Source organism: Haliotis rubra, unplaced genomic scaffold, assembly GCF_003918875.1.
Source record: "Haliotis rubra isolate DU_JTF1 unplaced genomic scaffold, ASM391887v1 Scf68, whole genome shotgun sequence".
NCBI lineage: Eukaryota > Metazoa > Mollusca > Gastropoda > Lepetellida > Haliotidae > Haliotis > Haliotis rubra.
The window spans coordinates 1,493,356-1,512,854 of record NW_025767390.1 but is presented as its reverse complement, the minus strand read 5'-3'; positions in this window follow the sequence as shown (position 1 = coordinate 1,512,854).

The window sequence follows — 19,499 nt, the reverse complement described above, 5'->3', positions numbered from 1 at the left end:
TTCATAAATAGGATTGCGATAGACTACGGTTAATTTCATTGGTTAAATTACAATTGGTCAAATTAGAAAATCCTCAACCTCAAATACAGTTTGATAAAGTAACTGTATTCTGAATTATTATAATGCATCTTTCAAAACGTATTCTTCAAAATGTCCCCTCGTAGTCAATATTGTGATTCTCAAATTGCATAAGCACATGTGTATGCATTGCGTACAATTTGGATGTTCGGAAACATATGATGGTGTTGTATGTGAAGACAAAGTTGTGTGATGGTTCCATATAGCTGAATAGTGATCAGTACAGCAGTAGACAAGGAGCAATCAAACAATGCACATTATGATTTCCTTTTAACACGCAGTCTTCGTTTTATTATAAAAACAACAACATGCTATTGACTTTCCCTGTTGATCAGCTGTAGTCCTGTCTCAACTGTTTATTTTCACTGGATGGCAAATGTTTTTTCATGATCAGTTGCTTCAACCTCAAACAATACCAAGAACAAAAACAATGTGTCTTCGTCAGCTGCAGTGTCAATCTGCCTCGAACAACCAATTACTTATCCCCTTGATACAGCATTGAAGTTCAATTGGACTGCCAGACCGAACGTATTTCGTTAATTAAGAGTGACTAAATGGCCATTTTTATCGTTCCCTTTTCATCAGTCACTGTGTCAATGGAGTAAGTTCACAGCAGCACTCTCTTGGACACGCTGTACCACTGATATCCATTTAATCACTTACAATGATCTATAATTAACAGCCATCGTACCATTTCTGGGAAAAGAGCATCGCTCTTTTTAATACACCGATCAAGTCCTGGAGTATTCACTTTGCCCATTAGCTTCTGCCTTTGATCAACGCTTTGGGATTGCAACCACCTAAGAGTTATGGGGTCATTGACCGCGTAACCTGATTTTGACTTTGGATATTTTTGTACGAGACGTTTGTCAGTTCAAAGAGATTTGGGTGTATTTAGTACTGTATAGTGTTAATTGTGAAACTGAATATGGTAAGTGCAAACCGGGCACCGATGTATCCGTCAGAGAAGAAGTGACCATTTTAACAACTGGGTAGAAAGTAGGTGTCTTTTGACTTTTTTCACATTTGAATTTCTCTCAAACCTACTTTACGTCAATGTCTCTTCATGAGATTGTAAGTAAATTACTAATTCCAAGTAAAAAAAGCATTACACTGACTATGAAAAAAACTATTTGAATAACAACAATGCTAAAAAACCATTATTAAAGCCACTAAAATTTATCATCATTATAAAATGCCATCACCAAAGATGCCTTCAGAGGACATGAAAATCTCAGTTCACAATGGGTTTTTTTAATTTGTATCCTTGAATTATCACTTCGAATGAGAAAAATATGACCACCCCAAAACTTCAAATCATGTGCGTATATCTATGATTTGTATATACTGTTATTTGCATTAAAGCTTCTTTCAAACCTCCTGTGTTGCGTGTATGACCGCATTTTGATACTACTTAGTCGATGTTAAAGCAAGGCCGACAGCGGGAGCCCCCTCATGAGCATCCAATGCAGTCAAGTGGATTAATTCGTGAATTTCCTTTTTGAAAATGTTGTTTAATATATGATAAATATTCACCAACTGCAACATACAGTTAAAATTAATGTTAAATTCATGCTGGAGAAGTGATTCTCCTTGCAGGCCAGGATGCCCCCTCATCATGATAACACGAGTACCAAGTGGATGGTTTCAATTGGTATTGACCAAGACCAAACTAGCCAGATTTGCATTGATCGTTACAAAGTTCATTGAACTTCCAAACCTTACAATGTTTTAAGGTCTCTGTGGCACTTGTAAGCGGAAGCGTCGTATCTTTCGCAAAAGGGCGGAGAGAGGGTCTTTTCGACTGATGGTTTTGGTGGTGGAGTGATATATTAGTTCAGACATCTTCATGGGAGTAATGAATGGACCTTCAAAGTGTAAGTTCAGTGTGAGTTCGACGAACAATGAATCAAAGGACAAGAGCGTGATCTAGACAATCAGTCAGGTGGAAGCCCCAGGGATATGCCGGCTAGGTCGCTAACTTTGTATGTTGTCGATTTTGCCTCAAACTAAATTTGGTTTTTATATTGATTAAGGCACCTTTCCTCACCCAAAAGGAGCTGAGTCGATTTTACAATCCTGACAATATCATGGGCATACATTTTATGAATCACCATCAAGCACTGATGACACCAGGTGTTTGTTAAAAGGCAGTTATATTCACCAGTGGTACCTGTCATAAACGCATGAAACTATTCAATTGTTCTCCTGAACTAAGAAGAAGAGTTATCAGAAGATGACAAATCCACCCGGCCCCCACAAAAATGAACGAACAAATCATCTGACAGTTACTTTTACTTAAAGTCCAACTTGATTTCAAATTGTTTTCATGCCAAAAACCTGCCAATAGCAAAAGGCACCAATTAAAGATCTGTTTCATATATATATCAAGTCTTGAAGAAAGATATTGAACAGTTTTTTAAGTTGTGGTCCGGAAACGAATATCACTCTCCCTTTTGGACTAAGTCTAAATCGTTTCCATGGAAACCAAGAAAGATAAAAATGCCCAGAATCTGCAAATACCATAAGGCACCATTTTCGCTCATGTTTGATACCAAGTCTTGGAGAAAGATATTGAACGGTTTTTGAGTTATGATCAGTTATATGATTACATGCCGGGGGGATAGTGAGGGAACACATATACAGAGTAAGTCAACATAATTACAATATGCATCATTCACAGATGCATCACATTTTGATTGTCCTCAACATGCCTACATACCGAACAGTTTAGAAACTAAACGTAAGTATTGAAAGTTGTAACATCGATTAAACAACTTTCGAGGAAGAGTCTGTTCTTTGGAATCTTGATAAACCGGCCATTCTCGATTGTACCTTAAAGGGTGTGAAATGCCAACACCGAAGGCTTGATCCCAAGGAAAACTGCAAGACAAATAGGATAGGTTGATTTGGAAAGAACTATATCAAATTAACCATAAGTTACATTTAACCATATTCTAAAAAAACCAAAAACGTTTGCATTCCAGTTTTACTACAAAGAAGATCCTTGGTAGCCTAGTGGGTAACGCGTTTGGCGCGGGATCCATTTCTTACACTTCAAACTGTTTGAAGCCAATTCTTACGGTGATTAATAACGCCTTCGTTAAAGCTGCTTTTGGAAATGGGGAGGAATGAACATAACAAGCTCTCAAAGATCGCTATCCATTACACAGCAATATTTTAAAATAGTACACATTGCACCGGATACCTCGGGCGATTTTAGACGCTTACACACATGTACATTCAATAATTAAACTGATTGTATGAAAACCGGTTTCAACATATTATCAAAAACAGTGTTTTGTTCATTGACTGTACTTCGCTATAATTCCTTTACAAAGAGGCATATGTGTTTACAATGTACGTCCTGAAGACTGTTTAGTGCTTTAGTAATACCAATCTCTGGCTGTTGCCAAAGAAACATGAAAACATATCATTTATCACGTCATGTATTCCCGATAAAGATATTTAAATTTTCTCTACGATTTACAGTGCATAAACCTGTAAATATTAAGTCAAACAATCGATCGAAGAAAACGAGTATGTAATAATGATAATATAACAATTTAAGAAGCCTGAATGCCTTTTTGTTTATTTTTGTTCAAACAATACAAATAAAATGCAAAATAACGGTGATAAAACCGATATATGTGAAAAAGCCAAAATTCAATTTCACATACATTTAAAAAAAGTAAAAATATATTATTGTTGTTTTTTTTTACTGAATCAAAATATGGAGAGCGCTTTGTATGTACATTTTACATGCTACTGTAGATATAAAACATTCCGCCTTTTGTAATGCCCTATGATTTATGACTGCAAATATGCCTGGTGTGTTTTTGTGATGATATTCCATGGTTTATGACTGCAAATATGCCTTGTGTGTTTTGGAGATGATAATCCATGGTTTATGACTGCAAATATGCCTGGTGTGTTTTTGTAATGATATTCCATGGTTTAGGACTGCAAATATGCCTGGTGTGTTTTTGTGATGATATTCCATGGTTTATGACCGCAAATATGCCTGAGGGACAGGATAAGCTATAACCTTTGGAATATGTACCATTAACATCTTAAAACAGTTTGGCCGTTTAATTAACATAACAAATTATGACTGCACCTCTTAACGGGTGGCCGGTTGTTAAAGCGTCCGTTTATCACTCTGAAAACCCATGTTCGACTCCCTAGGTGGGCACAAAGTGTGAAGCCCTTTCTCTGGTGTCCCGAGCCTCGCCTTGCTATATTGGAATGTCTCGAAAAGCTCACTCGTTCATACGAATATCACTTTCGATTATCTTGCCAGATATATGGGATCGATTGATTATATCGGTGTATATCGATTTGGTATGTCGAGGTAGTCGCATATAGCAGATAACAGTCACATAAAGTCCACGGCTTGTCAAACATACTTTGATTACGAAACAAATAAAACGTTAAACCAATGAAAACTAAACGTTCGATTTCGAACACAAGTAAAATCAAAAGCTAGTTTTAATTCTCTATCTGTGATAATCTAGTCACTTTACTGTCCTTTGTTGACAGATTATATAACATAACATTATCTATTTTCAATGAATGAATTGCTTCAGTCACGATATGGCTGAAATATTGCCGCTTTGACTATAATTTTAACTCACCCACTCACTGAAGTATAATCATAAAATAAAATAAATGAATGAAATTCGAAGTTGAGCGTATCCTGTCCCAACGGTGGCACCCATCATATACAAATGGGAAACCTAATCAATTCGTCACATGTAAAAACAAGTCCAAATACCGAATTGCACAATTCATGTCACTGATACGTCAAATTTGGTAATGCCTCCACATGTATACGTACATGTACGCTAGAAACTGTTCTGAAAGATTTATTGAGGACTGATATCTTGTAACCTTGATAGGTTCGTGTAACTAATTTACCTTGCTTGCACGCTTACCTTGTTCAGAATTGGCGAACTCGATATAATGCAGAATATAGGAAGGAGGCAGGGTATGGACAAAAACATCCGTTTTTGCCCACTTTGTAGTTTAAATCCTATTGAAAATGAAATTCATTTTATTTTTGTTTGTCCTGTTTATCATGATATACGTCTTAAATATTTTCCTTATTTACACGTGGGAACTATCAGTCAGAGAGACTCTTGTAAGAATGCTACAGTCCTCTGATGTCTTACTGTTAATAATCCTGGCAATTTTTTGTGTCAGTCTACGATCGTCATATCTTTGAAATTTAGGAAATGCAGCACCAACTGTAAATATTTGCATGTAATATGTACGTGGGCCTGAGGCCTTATTACTGAAATAAATAAATGAATGAGTGCAACTAATTTGCACAAGTACCCGCGACAAATAGATGACAACACTTTTTTTAAAATATGAGAGCGAGGTGATGCATTTATGACAGATAAAGTTATTTTTTGTCTGTTTTTTTTTCATCTCACATTTAAGTACACTTTGAGGTATTGACCCATTTTCCCATTTGCAATTAAAACGTCACAGTTGGCTTAGCAAGAGATAAAATTATTAATGTAACTGACACAATTGCCCATCTGAGGATTCATGTTGAGTGTGATTATACACTAATTGAGAGCTTTCATATATTGAAAAGAACTATACCCATCACAAAGGCTTCGCGGGAAACAAAAAGATGTCAAAAGGCTTTTGTTTTGACAACCTTTGAAATCACCTCTCGATCTGAAATAATGTTCACTGATGTGCAATTGCTAAACTAAATTGTCAAGGGATTTGTGTAAATTACATTAAATATTAAACTGTAATCACAATGTTGCCCTGGTTGTTCAAAGGTAATCTATGTTTAACACATATTGATTGCACTGAAGACTATTGATTTCAGTTTCATCAGTAATGCCATTTGGATGCTTTGTTTGTATCCTGGCTAAACCGTATCAATGCTTATAAGTCTGACTGTGAACTGCAAATCTGATATTTATCATATGAGTTTCATAGGAATAAAATGTTAGTTTTATTAGATTTTAGTTAATTTCTGGATAGCAGAGGTAACATTTGAATCACATATTCTAATGTATGCTATTCGGTATAAAAGAATACAAAGGAAAGCAATTGTTTTCAGGTTTTCAATTTGATTCTCTATCATGTTATTTCCTGTATTCTGCAACCCGAGTTCCATTTTAATGTCCGACAGAAACGCTTCATATGGTTATTAAGTAATCATCAGGGATAATTTTGCCGTTAATGTACGACAGAAAATATTCGTCACCGTGATAATATTCAAGTATATACACTTTTAAGAACTTTAACAATTCATTTTCACTTTGTGTATTCAAATACCTTCTCAAGCACGAACGAACGTACATGTAGTTCAGCGGGTATAGTGGTGTTCAAAGAGAATTTCACGAAATCTAAAGTAGAACACAGTCTTTCTCAACACGAGAACAGAAGGATAAATGTAAAACTCTTAGCGATTCATCTATTTCTGCTTACAACGTGGACGACACATTGTCGTAATACTATTACAGGTATCACCCTCAAACTTTGAATTAGCATTTGGAAAACTTCCTAACGCTCGGAAACCTTCGGATATTTCAGTTTTTTAAGTTGTTCCTTTCCTTTTTTTATTTGTGCCAAATATTATTTAAATTTGTTTCAATCTTAATCAAGCATAGTGATTGTGTTGTGTTTTTGCTTTATAAATCAAACATTAACTCGATTATACGTAGTTTTTTGTTGAAAAACACCTTCTTGCAATACATTGTAATACATATCGCAATATACGCTTTTGCATCGCAATATATCGCAATATGAAAATTCTCTGCAATACCCACCCCTAGAATTAACAATAAGACCTGTCTGTTCCTCGCAAAGACAGCTCTTGTGTGTAAGCTGATGGACCTTGAGTGATGAAGTTACATTGCTGCCTCCCATTCACACGATTAGAACCTTATATGTTATGTATTCACATACATTCTTAAAAGGATCACCTGACCTTTTAATACAAGTGAAGCAACACACTTTCTATTTCTGGCATCTAAGCGAAAACCAGCTATAAGCTGACCTCTTTTAATAGCCTCAAGCAGTAAAATATACTGAGTCAAAAAAGAAACTTCACATTCTTTCTTCAGGGCACTATAAAAGAACAAGAGATGGTAAGATGGTTAAATTGTTATTATGTCATGCTGAGATCTGTGTGATGTACTCGATACACTGACAGTGCCATAATCAGTTCCATTAGGCTACACCGCCGTTCCAAAACATGGGTATACAGAATGTCAAGTCACAAGAATGGCTGCCAAAGAATGGCTCACCACTGCCAAACACCGTCTCCTCATCGACTGCCTGATGCTTGTGAACACGTGGTTGGGGATTCTGCGCCATTGCTCTTGCAAGGCAGCGCCAAGTTCCTGCAAATTCTGAGGTTGGTTCCTAAGACCACGAAGCCTTCTCCCAAGTGCATCCCAAACGTGCTCTATTGGATTAAGGTCAGGGGACCTCGATGGCCAGTCCATGACGTTGATTCCAGCGTTTTGAAGGAAATTTCGTGTCAACATCGCGGTATGCGGCCGAGCATTATCATGCTGGAACTGTAGACCTGGGCCATGAGCCGCCATGAAAGGAACGAGTTCAGGGGTGAGCACCTGGTCGCGGTAAGCAGCAGCTGTGAGGTTTCCAAGGATGACCAGAAGTAGGGAAAGGTTGTTCCCACAGAAAGCACCCCACACCATGCAACTTCCGCCCCCTAATCTGTCGACTTCCTGTACACAACATTGGGCATACCGTTCACGACGTCGTCTCCAGACTCTATGCCTTCCGTCTGCGAATCTGAGGGTAAACCTGGATTCATCGCTAAAGACGACTCGATTCCAGTCTCTCTGGGTCCATCGGAGGTGACGTTGGGCCCACAGCAGACGTTGACGTTGATGAAACGGCGTCAATATTGGCCCACGATATGGACGTCGAGAATAGAGATTGGCAGCCCGCAACCGATTTCGAATGGTCTGTGAGGACAGTCGACCTCTAAACATCTCAGCCCTGGTTCGTGTAGCCGGCAGAAATCTGTCACGTAGGTGACGTAGGACGATTTAACGGTCTTCTGCTCGTGACGTCACACGTGGACGACCCGACCTTGGGCGATCAGAAGTGGTGCCAGTTTGTTGTAGACGACCTCGCAAGTCATACACAGTACGACGGCTGCATCCCATTGCTCTTGCGACTTCAATAACTGATTTTCCCGCTTGCAATATGCCAACCGCACGTTCACGTTGCACATTTGACAATCGTGGCATTTCAAGTACCGTTAGAACTGTGGTTTAAAAGTGTTTTTTCAATTCTTGAGGCCAATGCAAACACGTGCATTTGAAGAAAACTTCGATGCGAAGATCACGTGATCGACTGCACGTGCAAAACCTGATTTGGCACTAACGTCATTTGTACGACGAATGGATGGGTTTGAGTGGGTTTTGCTAACGTTTTTCTAAAGTCGAAAGATAGGGATCCCTTTTCGGATACATAGATGCATCATCAGAGAAAAAATTTTCATTATTTTTCAAATTACATTTTGTGAAGTTTCTTTTTTGACTCAGTAAAGTAGTGTGGGTGAGTTTAATTTTAAGCCGCACTCAGCAATAATCCAGCTATATGGCGGCGGTCTGTAAATAATCGAGTCTGGACCAGACAATCCAGTGGTCAACAACATAAGCATCGATCTACGCAATTGGGAACAGATGACATGTGTCAACCAAACCAGCGAGCCTGACCACCCGATCCCGTTAGTGAACAGGGAAACACCGAGGTACATTCTACATTGAACTCCTGTCACTGGGTTGCCTACTAGAGGGCGCCTATTACAGTCGAAAAGGCTGCCCGTCGATGTTATTGCGGGAAACCATGTCATATGGATCACACTCGTGGGGTCTTGCTTCTTTTCCCGTATCAAACACATTTCTCTGTCAGCTGCAGTGACATTCAGAGACAACGATGACATGATGCAAAAATAGCAGTGGCTCTTTTGTTGTGATTCCTGAACAGAGGACACGTCAGGAGACATGTGTGTATGAGTGAGTGAGTTAAAATTTATCGTCACATCGGAAATATTTCAGCCATATCGTGACGAGAGAACCCTATACAGCAATAAAATAGTAAGAAATATATTTAACGGTTATAAAAGCCTGTCGCCAAAGGACAGTACAACAACTAGTACATCACATGCTATTTAAAACTAGTTAGGGAGCATATAAAATAGTAAACCGATTTATTGACTTCGTCGAATTCATCGACCTGAGAAACTTGCAAAAAGCAAATAGTGGTCATGATGAAGCAGATTTTACGTCATCGTCACATTTCGACTGAGCGATGTCAAGAGAGTTTGAAAGAATCTTTAAAGGTCATATGCAACGTAAAACACAACTTTACAGATTCTGATACCTTTCGGTATGGACTTACCGGAACAAATCATCAAAATTGCAAATTCAACTTATAAAGTTGAAAAATAATGCAATGAAAAAAAACGCGCGAAATCGGAGTTCAAACGATTCACTAATTTTCCCCCAGCGCTTGGGGGAAAAGTGGTTTCAACAGCTGGGCTGCGCTCATAGCACATGCGCAGTGGAATAGGTTCGCGCAGCTTGGAAGCGGGTTGTCCGGTGAATACTCGGTGAAGGCTTTGGTGTGAGCTATTTTCCTAATGTTTTGTGGATATTTCACAGGCGCGAGCTTTTTATATGTTATGACAGTAGATTACCGATTTAACTATTTATATAATTTCATTTGTCTATTTCACCACACGTTCTTCTTACCGAGTCACTTTCTCAGTTCGATATTGAGCGTTGAAAATTTTTAATGTGATATAGATTTAGCGTTGACAGACAAAACTCAATGTCTTGTTTTTATTGACACCTGTGTGTCTGCCTGTCTGTCTGCTAATGACAATATTCAATACACAACTGCGATCACTGACCACATGCAATTTGAACTTAACACCAATCAGGCTATACACCATAAAAAAATGCATTGATTTATGGCCCGAGTTCGGTCTCTGTCACATTATGTAAATACACAGACAGACAGGTGTGATACTTGAACACATGACATGTTATGATGTCTGTTGATTGCAAGATGATACACAAAAAATGAGCATGTATTTACAAAACCCAACATCTCTATATATACACACACACAATGAGCCTTGAGGGCATCTGCAAATGAACCAGCCGTTACACTTGAGTGCACACCCACCCGCTCTGACTGGGTTCGGTATCCCGGCTGCTTCGTTTCTTGGGAAGTAAACCCAAGTACAAAATATTGCACTTTTGATCTAATTTTGTTTATATGTTTTTTTCATAATCAGCAATGTATATTATATGTCATAATAATAAGTAATAATTTTGTTTTAATTATGATTGATTTTTTGGTTGCATGTGACCTTTAAATAAAGATTAACAGTGTATAACAATTATGGATATACGCACATTTTGTAAGTTTTGGGGTCGTCAATATTTTCTCATACATAGTGATAATTCAAAGATACCAAAAAAAACCAACTAATTGTGGAATTCATGTCCGCTGTAAAAATTGTGACTTATCGTCTGACCAATACATTGGCTTAAAACTAACTTTAGAAACTCCGAGAAACCCAAAAGCTTCTCTTTCTAAACTAACAAACCTCTGGTACCATATTATCTAAAGCCAAAATCAAGTTACATGATCTATGACCACATATTCTGATTGCCACCTCTATTGTCATGATCAAGGCCAGAAGCACATGGGCAAGGCATATTGGCAATGCTTTTGTTCCAGAAATGGCAAATATCTATCACTGTAAGAAAAATAACCCAACAAGGTAATCCAGTGGCAAAGTGACTGATGAGTAGAGAATCGTGAACATGGCAATTTATAGACACATATTAACGAAATACCCCATTTAACTTCAATGCAGTATCAACGGGGTAAAGGTCCCTTGTATGGTTATCTACCATTACTTGTTGGCAATATATACCCTGCTTCTATATTGTGTTGTCCTCTACTGTTAAAAATGTTTTAGATTTGATTACTGGTTTTATGTTTCTATCTGTGATAATCTAGTTATTTTACTGTCCTTCGTCAACAGGTTTTTGTAATTTAATTCCGTTTATTATCAATCTATAACATTTTAAGTCACGATATGGCTGAAAGATAGCCGATGTGACTATAAATCTTCACTCACTAACTCAAGGGGGTAAATAATTGGTTGACCGAGTTAGACGGACATAGCTGCTCATAAAGACGTATTGTTTTTGTTCTAGGTATCGTTTGAGGTTGATACTTCTGCAAAGGCATTTTGCATCCAGTGAAAATAAACAAAGGAAACAGGGCCACAGCTGGATCAGCAGAAAATGTCAACAACAAGGCTTTTAAGATCAAAACGCAAATAGCGTGCATTGTTTGAATGCTCATTGTTCACTGCTGTACTCATCAATATTCGACTATATGAAAGAGTCAGAACGTGTGGGTATGATAACATACATGTACTACAACCTTATCACCAAGTCTGACCTGTGAAGGTCCGGGTTAGAATATTGACCTTCAGTAACCCATGCTTGTCGTAAGAGGCGACTTACGGCATCGGGTGGTCAGGCTCGCTGTCTTGGTTGACACATGCCATCGGTTCCCAATTGCGCAGATCGATATGCTCATGTTGTTGATCACAGGATTGTCTGGTCCAGACTCGATTATTTACAGACCGCCGCCATATAGCTGGAATATTGCTGAGTGTGGCGTAAAACTAAACTCACTCACTCACCAAATCTGACAACAATATCAATTCAATCGCCTCCTGAGATCAACTTTCTTCTCTTTTAATATCAACAACGAAAACATCATAATTTGCGAAGAACCCGTTTAGACCAAAAGGGTATATGCCCTTTAAAACGCATCAAAATTTGGTACAAAAAAAGAATATATGAGCAACAATATATTGCATATTAGGATTAAAATCGGTGCGGCTTCGCCCTCATTCAAATCAAAGCAAAATGCTCTCCCGCGAATATGAGGCAACCCCACACTTCTACACTTAAACCCCAGAAAGGAAACAGTTGAGTAACGCAATTCGGGACTCTATAAATATGATGCGTCTCGCATAAACATGAGCTTTTGCAAATGTGAGAGGACATCTTGAAGCTATTTTTTGAAAGATGCATTTTAGTCATACAGAATGCATTTATTTGGTTGTTGTGGGTTTTTTCAAATTTGACCAATCTATATTTATCCAATGAAATTAACCATAGTCTATCGCAATCCTGTTTATGTATGCCTATTGGCATTAACGCTCCTGGTGAAGACTGAATAAGCGATCAACAAAAGCAATTACAGTGCTCTGCATATTCCAGCCATATAGTTCCGAGACGGACAACATCCGCATCGATCTTTACAGCTGTTATGCATAAGCCTGGTTATCTTGTTTTAACAATCCTAATATAAACGGGTTGTTGAAGACTAATTCTAACCAGGACCTTGATGGAACTGGTAATGTTATTGTGTACACCTAGACAAGCAGTAAGACGTGACTGAAAAAGTATACGTCTACAAACTTAATGATGTCTGGTTTAGATGCCTTGCTTGATAGGTTCACAACATGTTTTCGCAACGATAATTGATAATATGCAATTCTGTGAAGTATTGAACTATTATTCTCAAGATGACTTGTTATTAACATGTCGCTGATTCCATGCATCAATTTGGTTTCTAAGGTCAACAATAAATAGCTTAATACATTGACATTCAAACCTGCATTATGAAAATGGGCCATTGAAGCAATCACTGCTATGAGACGTGATAACCAACTATCAGAGTGTCGGACGAAATACACATTCCAAGGACATTGTTGAGACAAAACGTGAATACAAACTAACACATCTCCTATTCGAATTATGTTTCTCAGTGATACTGGGGCATGTTCTGTACGTTGACATGAAGATCAATATAATATTTATATGAACATCAATATTTAGCTGCCATCTATAATAATTCAAATTTGTTTTAGACGATGCCTTTCCGTGTTCCTGTTTCGGATTTCATGTTGACTTTCTAGTGTAAATATTACATAGGAGCAAGGACAATGACGACAAGTTAACAAAACAATTCATCATTTCTTACAACCCACCGTCGCATGGTAGTATTGCTGCTACTTTGCCTTTAAGCCCAATCTAATCTGATTGGATAACAGAGACTGAAAATTGACAGTGACGTTTTGTAGTTTCATATAAAAATGGTCTGTTTTCATCAAATACAAAATACGAAATAGTCATGAAAAATAATACACATTGACCAAAGGTGAAATATATAAAAGAGTACATGTGTACATGTACATGTAGATACCAGCAGAAGACTAGGCACAGGCTACGGGTGTGTATTCTTTGTGTTATTAACAGAAACCCCTGGGTTGTAGACGAAGCCACGTTCTCCAGAAAAAAATATATTGCTGCTTTAGATCTGAAGTTTAGTCCCCTGTGTGCTCCGAGATGTGATCTGAATGTAGTGAAGTGCATTTTCTGTGAAGTGCAATGGCTGACGTGGAAGTAGTTTTTACTGTTTTAATACAAACAATCAACACAAAGGGGCCTGACAAGGACACAGCCCAGACAATGACAAAATGTCTTGACAGATCCTGTCACCTCTTGTACCCGTAAAAGACAAGACAACATCTAAAAAGAACTATAGACTTACGCTTAAAAATGATACTATGAACAATCACAACTTGAAATAAACCAAATCTTAAATGAATGTACCTGAGAATTCATACCGGCCACATATGTATATTACAGTACAAACATTGAAGTGTTTTGTTATATTTTTAGTCATATTTATCTTATTATTTAACAAAGAATCCCTTTCGTCGTTACCATAATTTGTCAAATTCACTTAAACAGTTACTGTCACTGAAAATTACGCTGATGATCTAAGCATGTTTTAAAATCGTTAAATGAAGTGTAATGCATCTATCTTGCCAAGTGTCGAATTTCCCAATATTTAATTAATGCTTCGCTGACGAGTGCCCTTGATATTTACGTCTTTTGTGAATAATGAGGCAACACACATTTATCGACTATCCTATTATACACGTGGAATCATTATTTTGTCCACTTGAGACGTGTTTGATGAATATTTCTGCGAATACAAATATGAAATGAATAGAAACTGCAAGGGTGTCTGCTTTTTTGGTCACTTGCAAACGTTTGGAACAATCGATTTCATATTTAGGGCTACTTATTTCACGACAAGCTCACTGATGTGGCCAACTGCAAACACTCGTAAATGGTTCTAACATGGATCTGAATGATATCATAGATGACCTATTTTCGTGATCATTACGCTTCATATTTACTTAACGTCATTAATGATCTTTCTTGCAAATACATGAACGGTGGTCATGTGTGTTATGTACATATTACAGATATGAACATAACGATCAGAGTTTTTCTTCATCAACCAATGGTTGTCTTGACAGGCGACCAACCCGTTGACGCGTCGTATCTCAACTGTGTAGATCGGTGGTCATGGTAGTCTGTGCATTGGCTGATAACAGACCAATTTCTTATAGCAGTGGTATTAGCGAGTGTGGCGTTAACAGCAAATTTTCCTTTGAGTCTGTGATTTATTACTTTATAATGGTGTTTTGTTGGCCAGAGGTTTCTGGATAATGGGTCATTCTGTCTCAAATTGTTTTCGATTAGGCGTGGTATGTCTATACATCGGAAGTGTATATACGTTTCTCATTACTCTTAGTGGCATAGGATTTTTCCTATGTATTCCTATGTTTTCATGATGTATTTAACGTGTGTTTCCCTGTCCGGAAGCGTTGAGCATTCGGAATTTATGTTTTCGGAATCCTCACCCGGAAGTCCCTGTAATTCTGTAACTGTGGAAGGATGGGCAACATATCGACTCTCCATATCGATCTTCTGATCTCAGGAGTTTACTTCAGGATCTGCTCAATATAGCGGCACATCCCAGGAAGCAGGGCAAAACCAGCGATATGATGGTAGAATATTACACGAAGGGTTGTTTACGATTGTTACAGCAATCGAACCGTTGTTGGTTGTAATTAAGAGGCGACTTAATCGTTCGGATGGTCATGTTCGGTGACTTTGTATCTTCAAGGCGCGGACTGTTGTGCATAATATCAATCAGTGGATTGTCCAGACTCGATTATTTACAGTTTTGGGACTGAAACATTGCAGACCGCAGCGTTATACGAACAATCGTAAACCTACGATAATGCTTCTACAAAGCTATTACCCCTGATAATCAAATTTAGAATAAATGTGTTTTCTCAAATTTCGAGTTGTCAGACATTATGTCCTTCTAGATGAAAGATAAGCTTTCTGTATCAGAAACTCTAAATATTTCTCGTGAGAGTGTATACTATGTATATTTGGTATGTGATGAAACCAAAACTTTCTGGAAGAAACTTGAACAGTGGATTACGAAACGTATCCAATCACTTAATTTGACAAAAACTTTGATCTGGTTTGGCTTTTTAGGGAAGAACCCATTACTGAATCACATAATCTAATCTGAGGTATATTTACACTCGCTCTTTAGAAAAAACAATTGCAAAAGGTGATAATTACTTGAAGGATATTGAAAGATATATTCACTACTAAAAAAAAATCATTTCAAGAAGAAATAATAATGTTGAAAGCTTTTTAGCCAAATTGTTTCCTCTCATCCCAGAATTTAAGCCTGAATGACCATTTAACAAAAACATATTACTGATATTGATATTTAATGTATTATATCTCTACTGACCCAACAATCTGTTTTGTACACATGTTCCTCTATATGCTTGTATTCAACGTATGAGGAACAAAAAAAACTGTACTTACCCTTGTCCTGCTACCCTTTTGCCTGCTTATACCTGTTACCCTGGGCCTAGGAAGCCCACTCACACCCTATTTTTGTTACTTCCTAACCATTCTTTGCACAAGGCCCTATGTACAGCAATTGCTAGTTCACAGAGAGAAGAAACAATGCAGACACTCCAGTCAACAATTACAGCTCAACGGTAAGTATATATTAATCACAGTTAAGATTAATTGATAAATTATGGTTCCTATTTTTCTAAATGTTTACGATTTCTGAAAACTATATAAAATGTCATGTAACGTATTTATGAAATTTCTTTTTTCAATATTGTTACCAATTTCAGGTTGTACCGTTGCAAAGAACATTCAAACATTTTCCATATGTCACGGACTGCTGCAAATGTATCCTTCTGTTTTCGGACTGATTTTGTTGCCTGATCAAATCGCAATAAATCCGTTAGTTCCATTAGGTGATGCCCAGAATGTGTTTTGGGCACTGCATGTGGAAGGTGTCCAGACAGCGTTTTGCCTCGCATAGGTGGTCCATGTCTCGCCGCTGTACAGGAGAGTGCTGAGGACGCAGGCCTGATAGACATGCATCTTGACTGGTCATGAGTCCAAATTCTTTGCAGGCATGAGCGGACCTGTCCATGAGTCTCTTCAGTGTGTGAGGAGATGGAGAAGGCGTCTGAGCAAGACCCATCGTACATAACTGTGATGTTCATGTCCTCGTGGAAGGAAACCACCATGCTGTGCAGCTGAGGAGGACAGCCGGTCTTCTCCAGGAGACGGAAGAGGCCCTTTCTGCTGACAAGGTCGAACGCCTTTGTTAGGTCGAAGACTTCCAGATACAATGGCTTGTCCTGCCCCCTGCACCTCTCCTGAAGCTGAAACTACCAGCCTGAGCTGAAGCCGCACTGGGACTCTGGGTACACTCGAGCAGCCAGTGTCCGGAGTCTGGTGGGGAGGATGCGGGCGAATACCTTCCCGACTATGCTCAGGAGGGAGATCCCTCTGTAGTTGTGGCAGTCACTGCGGTCGCCTTTTTGCTTGCAGAGAGTCGCAATGGAGGCATCACGTACAACTTGGGGGACTGCACCTTCCCTCCAGCAAAGGCAAAGCAGGTGTGTTCGACCCATCGCGTCATCTGTTGATCACGGTCGGTGATTGTCTCACCTGTTGCAGACTTCAGAGGAGCAGTTTTCGTCACTTCTGGTCCAACTGCCTTCTTGGTCCAGTCGAACATACCAAGAACATTTCTGCAGTAAGCTGAACGCTGGATGTCCTCGCACAGTTGCAGCCAGTTGTCATTGGCACATCGTCATGCAACCCTCTGTGCGTTGCTCTGTGCAGTTCTTAATGCTGCGGGGATTTATTTTATGCCAGAAGAGCATTACGTTACACGTGCCTCAGACGACCTTGCACAGGTACAAGAAGACTGCCATCATAGACAGGGCATAGCTTACAGGACTCAACATGAGCATTGTGACCCTCCAAGGAACCAGGATACCCTCTTGTGGCTCTCTCAGGGAAGAAAACTAGACGTTCTTTCCGGAAAGGGAAGGAACCCAATGTACCACGAATACATGGAGTTGGCTCTGCAGTAATTTATAGTCATCTAGCTTCAGTGGAAACCCCAACAGGTGGCACAGAACGTATCCTGTCAATCCGCTTGGCTACCGTTGCAGGATTTGTCAACATCCTCAGCATCTATGCTCCTACTCTGAGTAGTTTAGAAGACATCAAGGACCTTTTCGACTATGAGCTTGACACCCATGTTGGCAGGGTACCGAAATTGGAGCCGCTGTTCCTTCTTGGCGACTTCAACGCACGGGTTGGATCTAAGAGACGCTCAGCTGTGAACAGTCTCCTGGAAACGAGAAGCTACCACAGCGCTGACTGCAACACTGATCACATCCTCGTGTGCAGCAAAGCGAAGATACAGCCATGCAAGCTGCACCGCTCCAAAGCAAAAGGTCATCCCCGCATTGACGTTGTTAGAACAGGAGACCCCGATCGCAGACAGGAATTTGTAGCTGCCTTCAAAGAGACGCTCGAAGACATGCCAGAACAGGATGCCACAAGCCTTCGGCAAGTGGGAAAGGAAGAACCAGGACTGGTTTGAACTGTCTGTAGAAATTTGCATATGAGCATCACCCTCTTGTTGATGTGCTAAGAAGGTGGCAAAAAGTACCGCTTTTCCTCGCCTGACGCTGAATAGTGACTACCTCAGAGTATATGTTGTCATACCCACTTGGACAATTTCATAGCTATATTGATATATGGATGGGGATTGACTGGGCCCTTGCGGCCCATGGTAACAGTTAGTGTATGTAGATTTAAAATTAATAATCTTTATTCCTTTTTTATAAATTGTTGTTTTTAAAATCAACTGGTGTGTTTAAGGACTTAAGTGGGAGGATTACATGGAAACATAGCCATATCCGATGTACAGTTACGATTTTATGAGTAATCAAAGTTACGTTCGGGTCTCTCAGGCCCCCGGGAGCAGGACAAGGGCTAAAAACACAAAAAATTAAAAATGTTTGGTTAACTTTGCCGTTTTGGCAAGGCCTGTTTTCTCATTGAAAAATATAAAGAAATAGGTGTTAAAATAAAACCAAAAAAACTAAACTCTATTTATGCACATAACGTATTGCTCGTTTTCTAAATTGGGTGTTTAGCCCGTGGTATGATATATTTATGTTAAATGTGCACATGAAAACTTGTGTAATGTTATGTGACTGAAATAATGCCGAAGAAACTTTAAATTGTAACGCACTCACTCACTCTACAATTACGTATTACGAAACAATTTCGTTATGTGAAATCAGACATTTTGCACCAGACAACAACTCGGCAGGTAGATGTAAGGACACCTCCTCAGGGCGTCGTCTTTACTGAGACAGCTTTTCACTTTCACCAATGTGTTTCAGATTATAATCTGAACGAGATTATAATTAGCTTTATTTACCACTTTACCTGATCCATCTTTTAGGAACGCATCTCAGAGTACAGCTATTAGCAGAATAGATCGATATGGGAGATACATTCGGCCTATAGTGCACAGTCTAGGATGCAGCCTAGATAACCTGGTGTGAAATCCTAGTTTACGTTAACATTCTCCGAGAATGTTATCACCACTTAAAACCATTAGATCACTGATATATGAAGAATCAGTGAATGAATCCCCAGTAGCTTGAGCAACACTTTCAGTTCCAATTTGTCAATATTGGCGCCTTTAGAAAACATGACTCTTGATGAATTAATTTTGCATGCTCCTACACTGTCTGTGAAATACAATGTGCTACCGTTAACCCTGTTATGAGAATAAAGTGTACAAGAACATACATCCGATTGGGTTGTATGTCATATTGTTTCAACGATTTCCCCTGGGCCCCGATCAACAAAGCGTTCGTAACGTTACGACCTGTCGTAACTCTATAGTTTATCATAGGCTTAAGAATGTCGAAGCGCAACGAACGCTTTGTGGATCGGGACCCTGGTGTTTTGACCGTTTTTCCTTTCGGTATTGACTGATTTGTCTAAGCAGTACAATGACCCATGGTCTTATCTGAGACTGCAAATACAAATATATTCCATAAA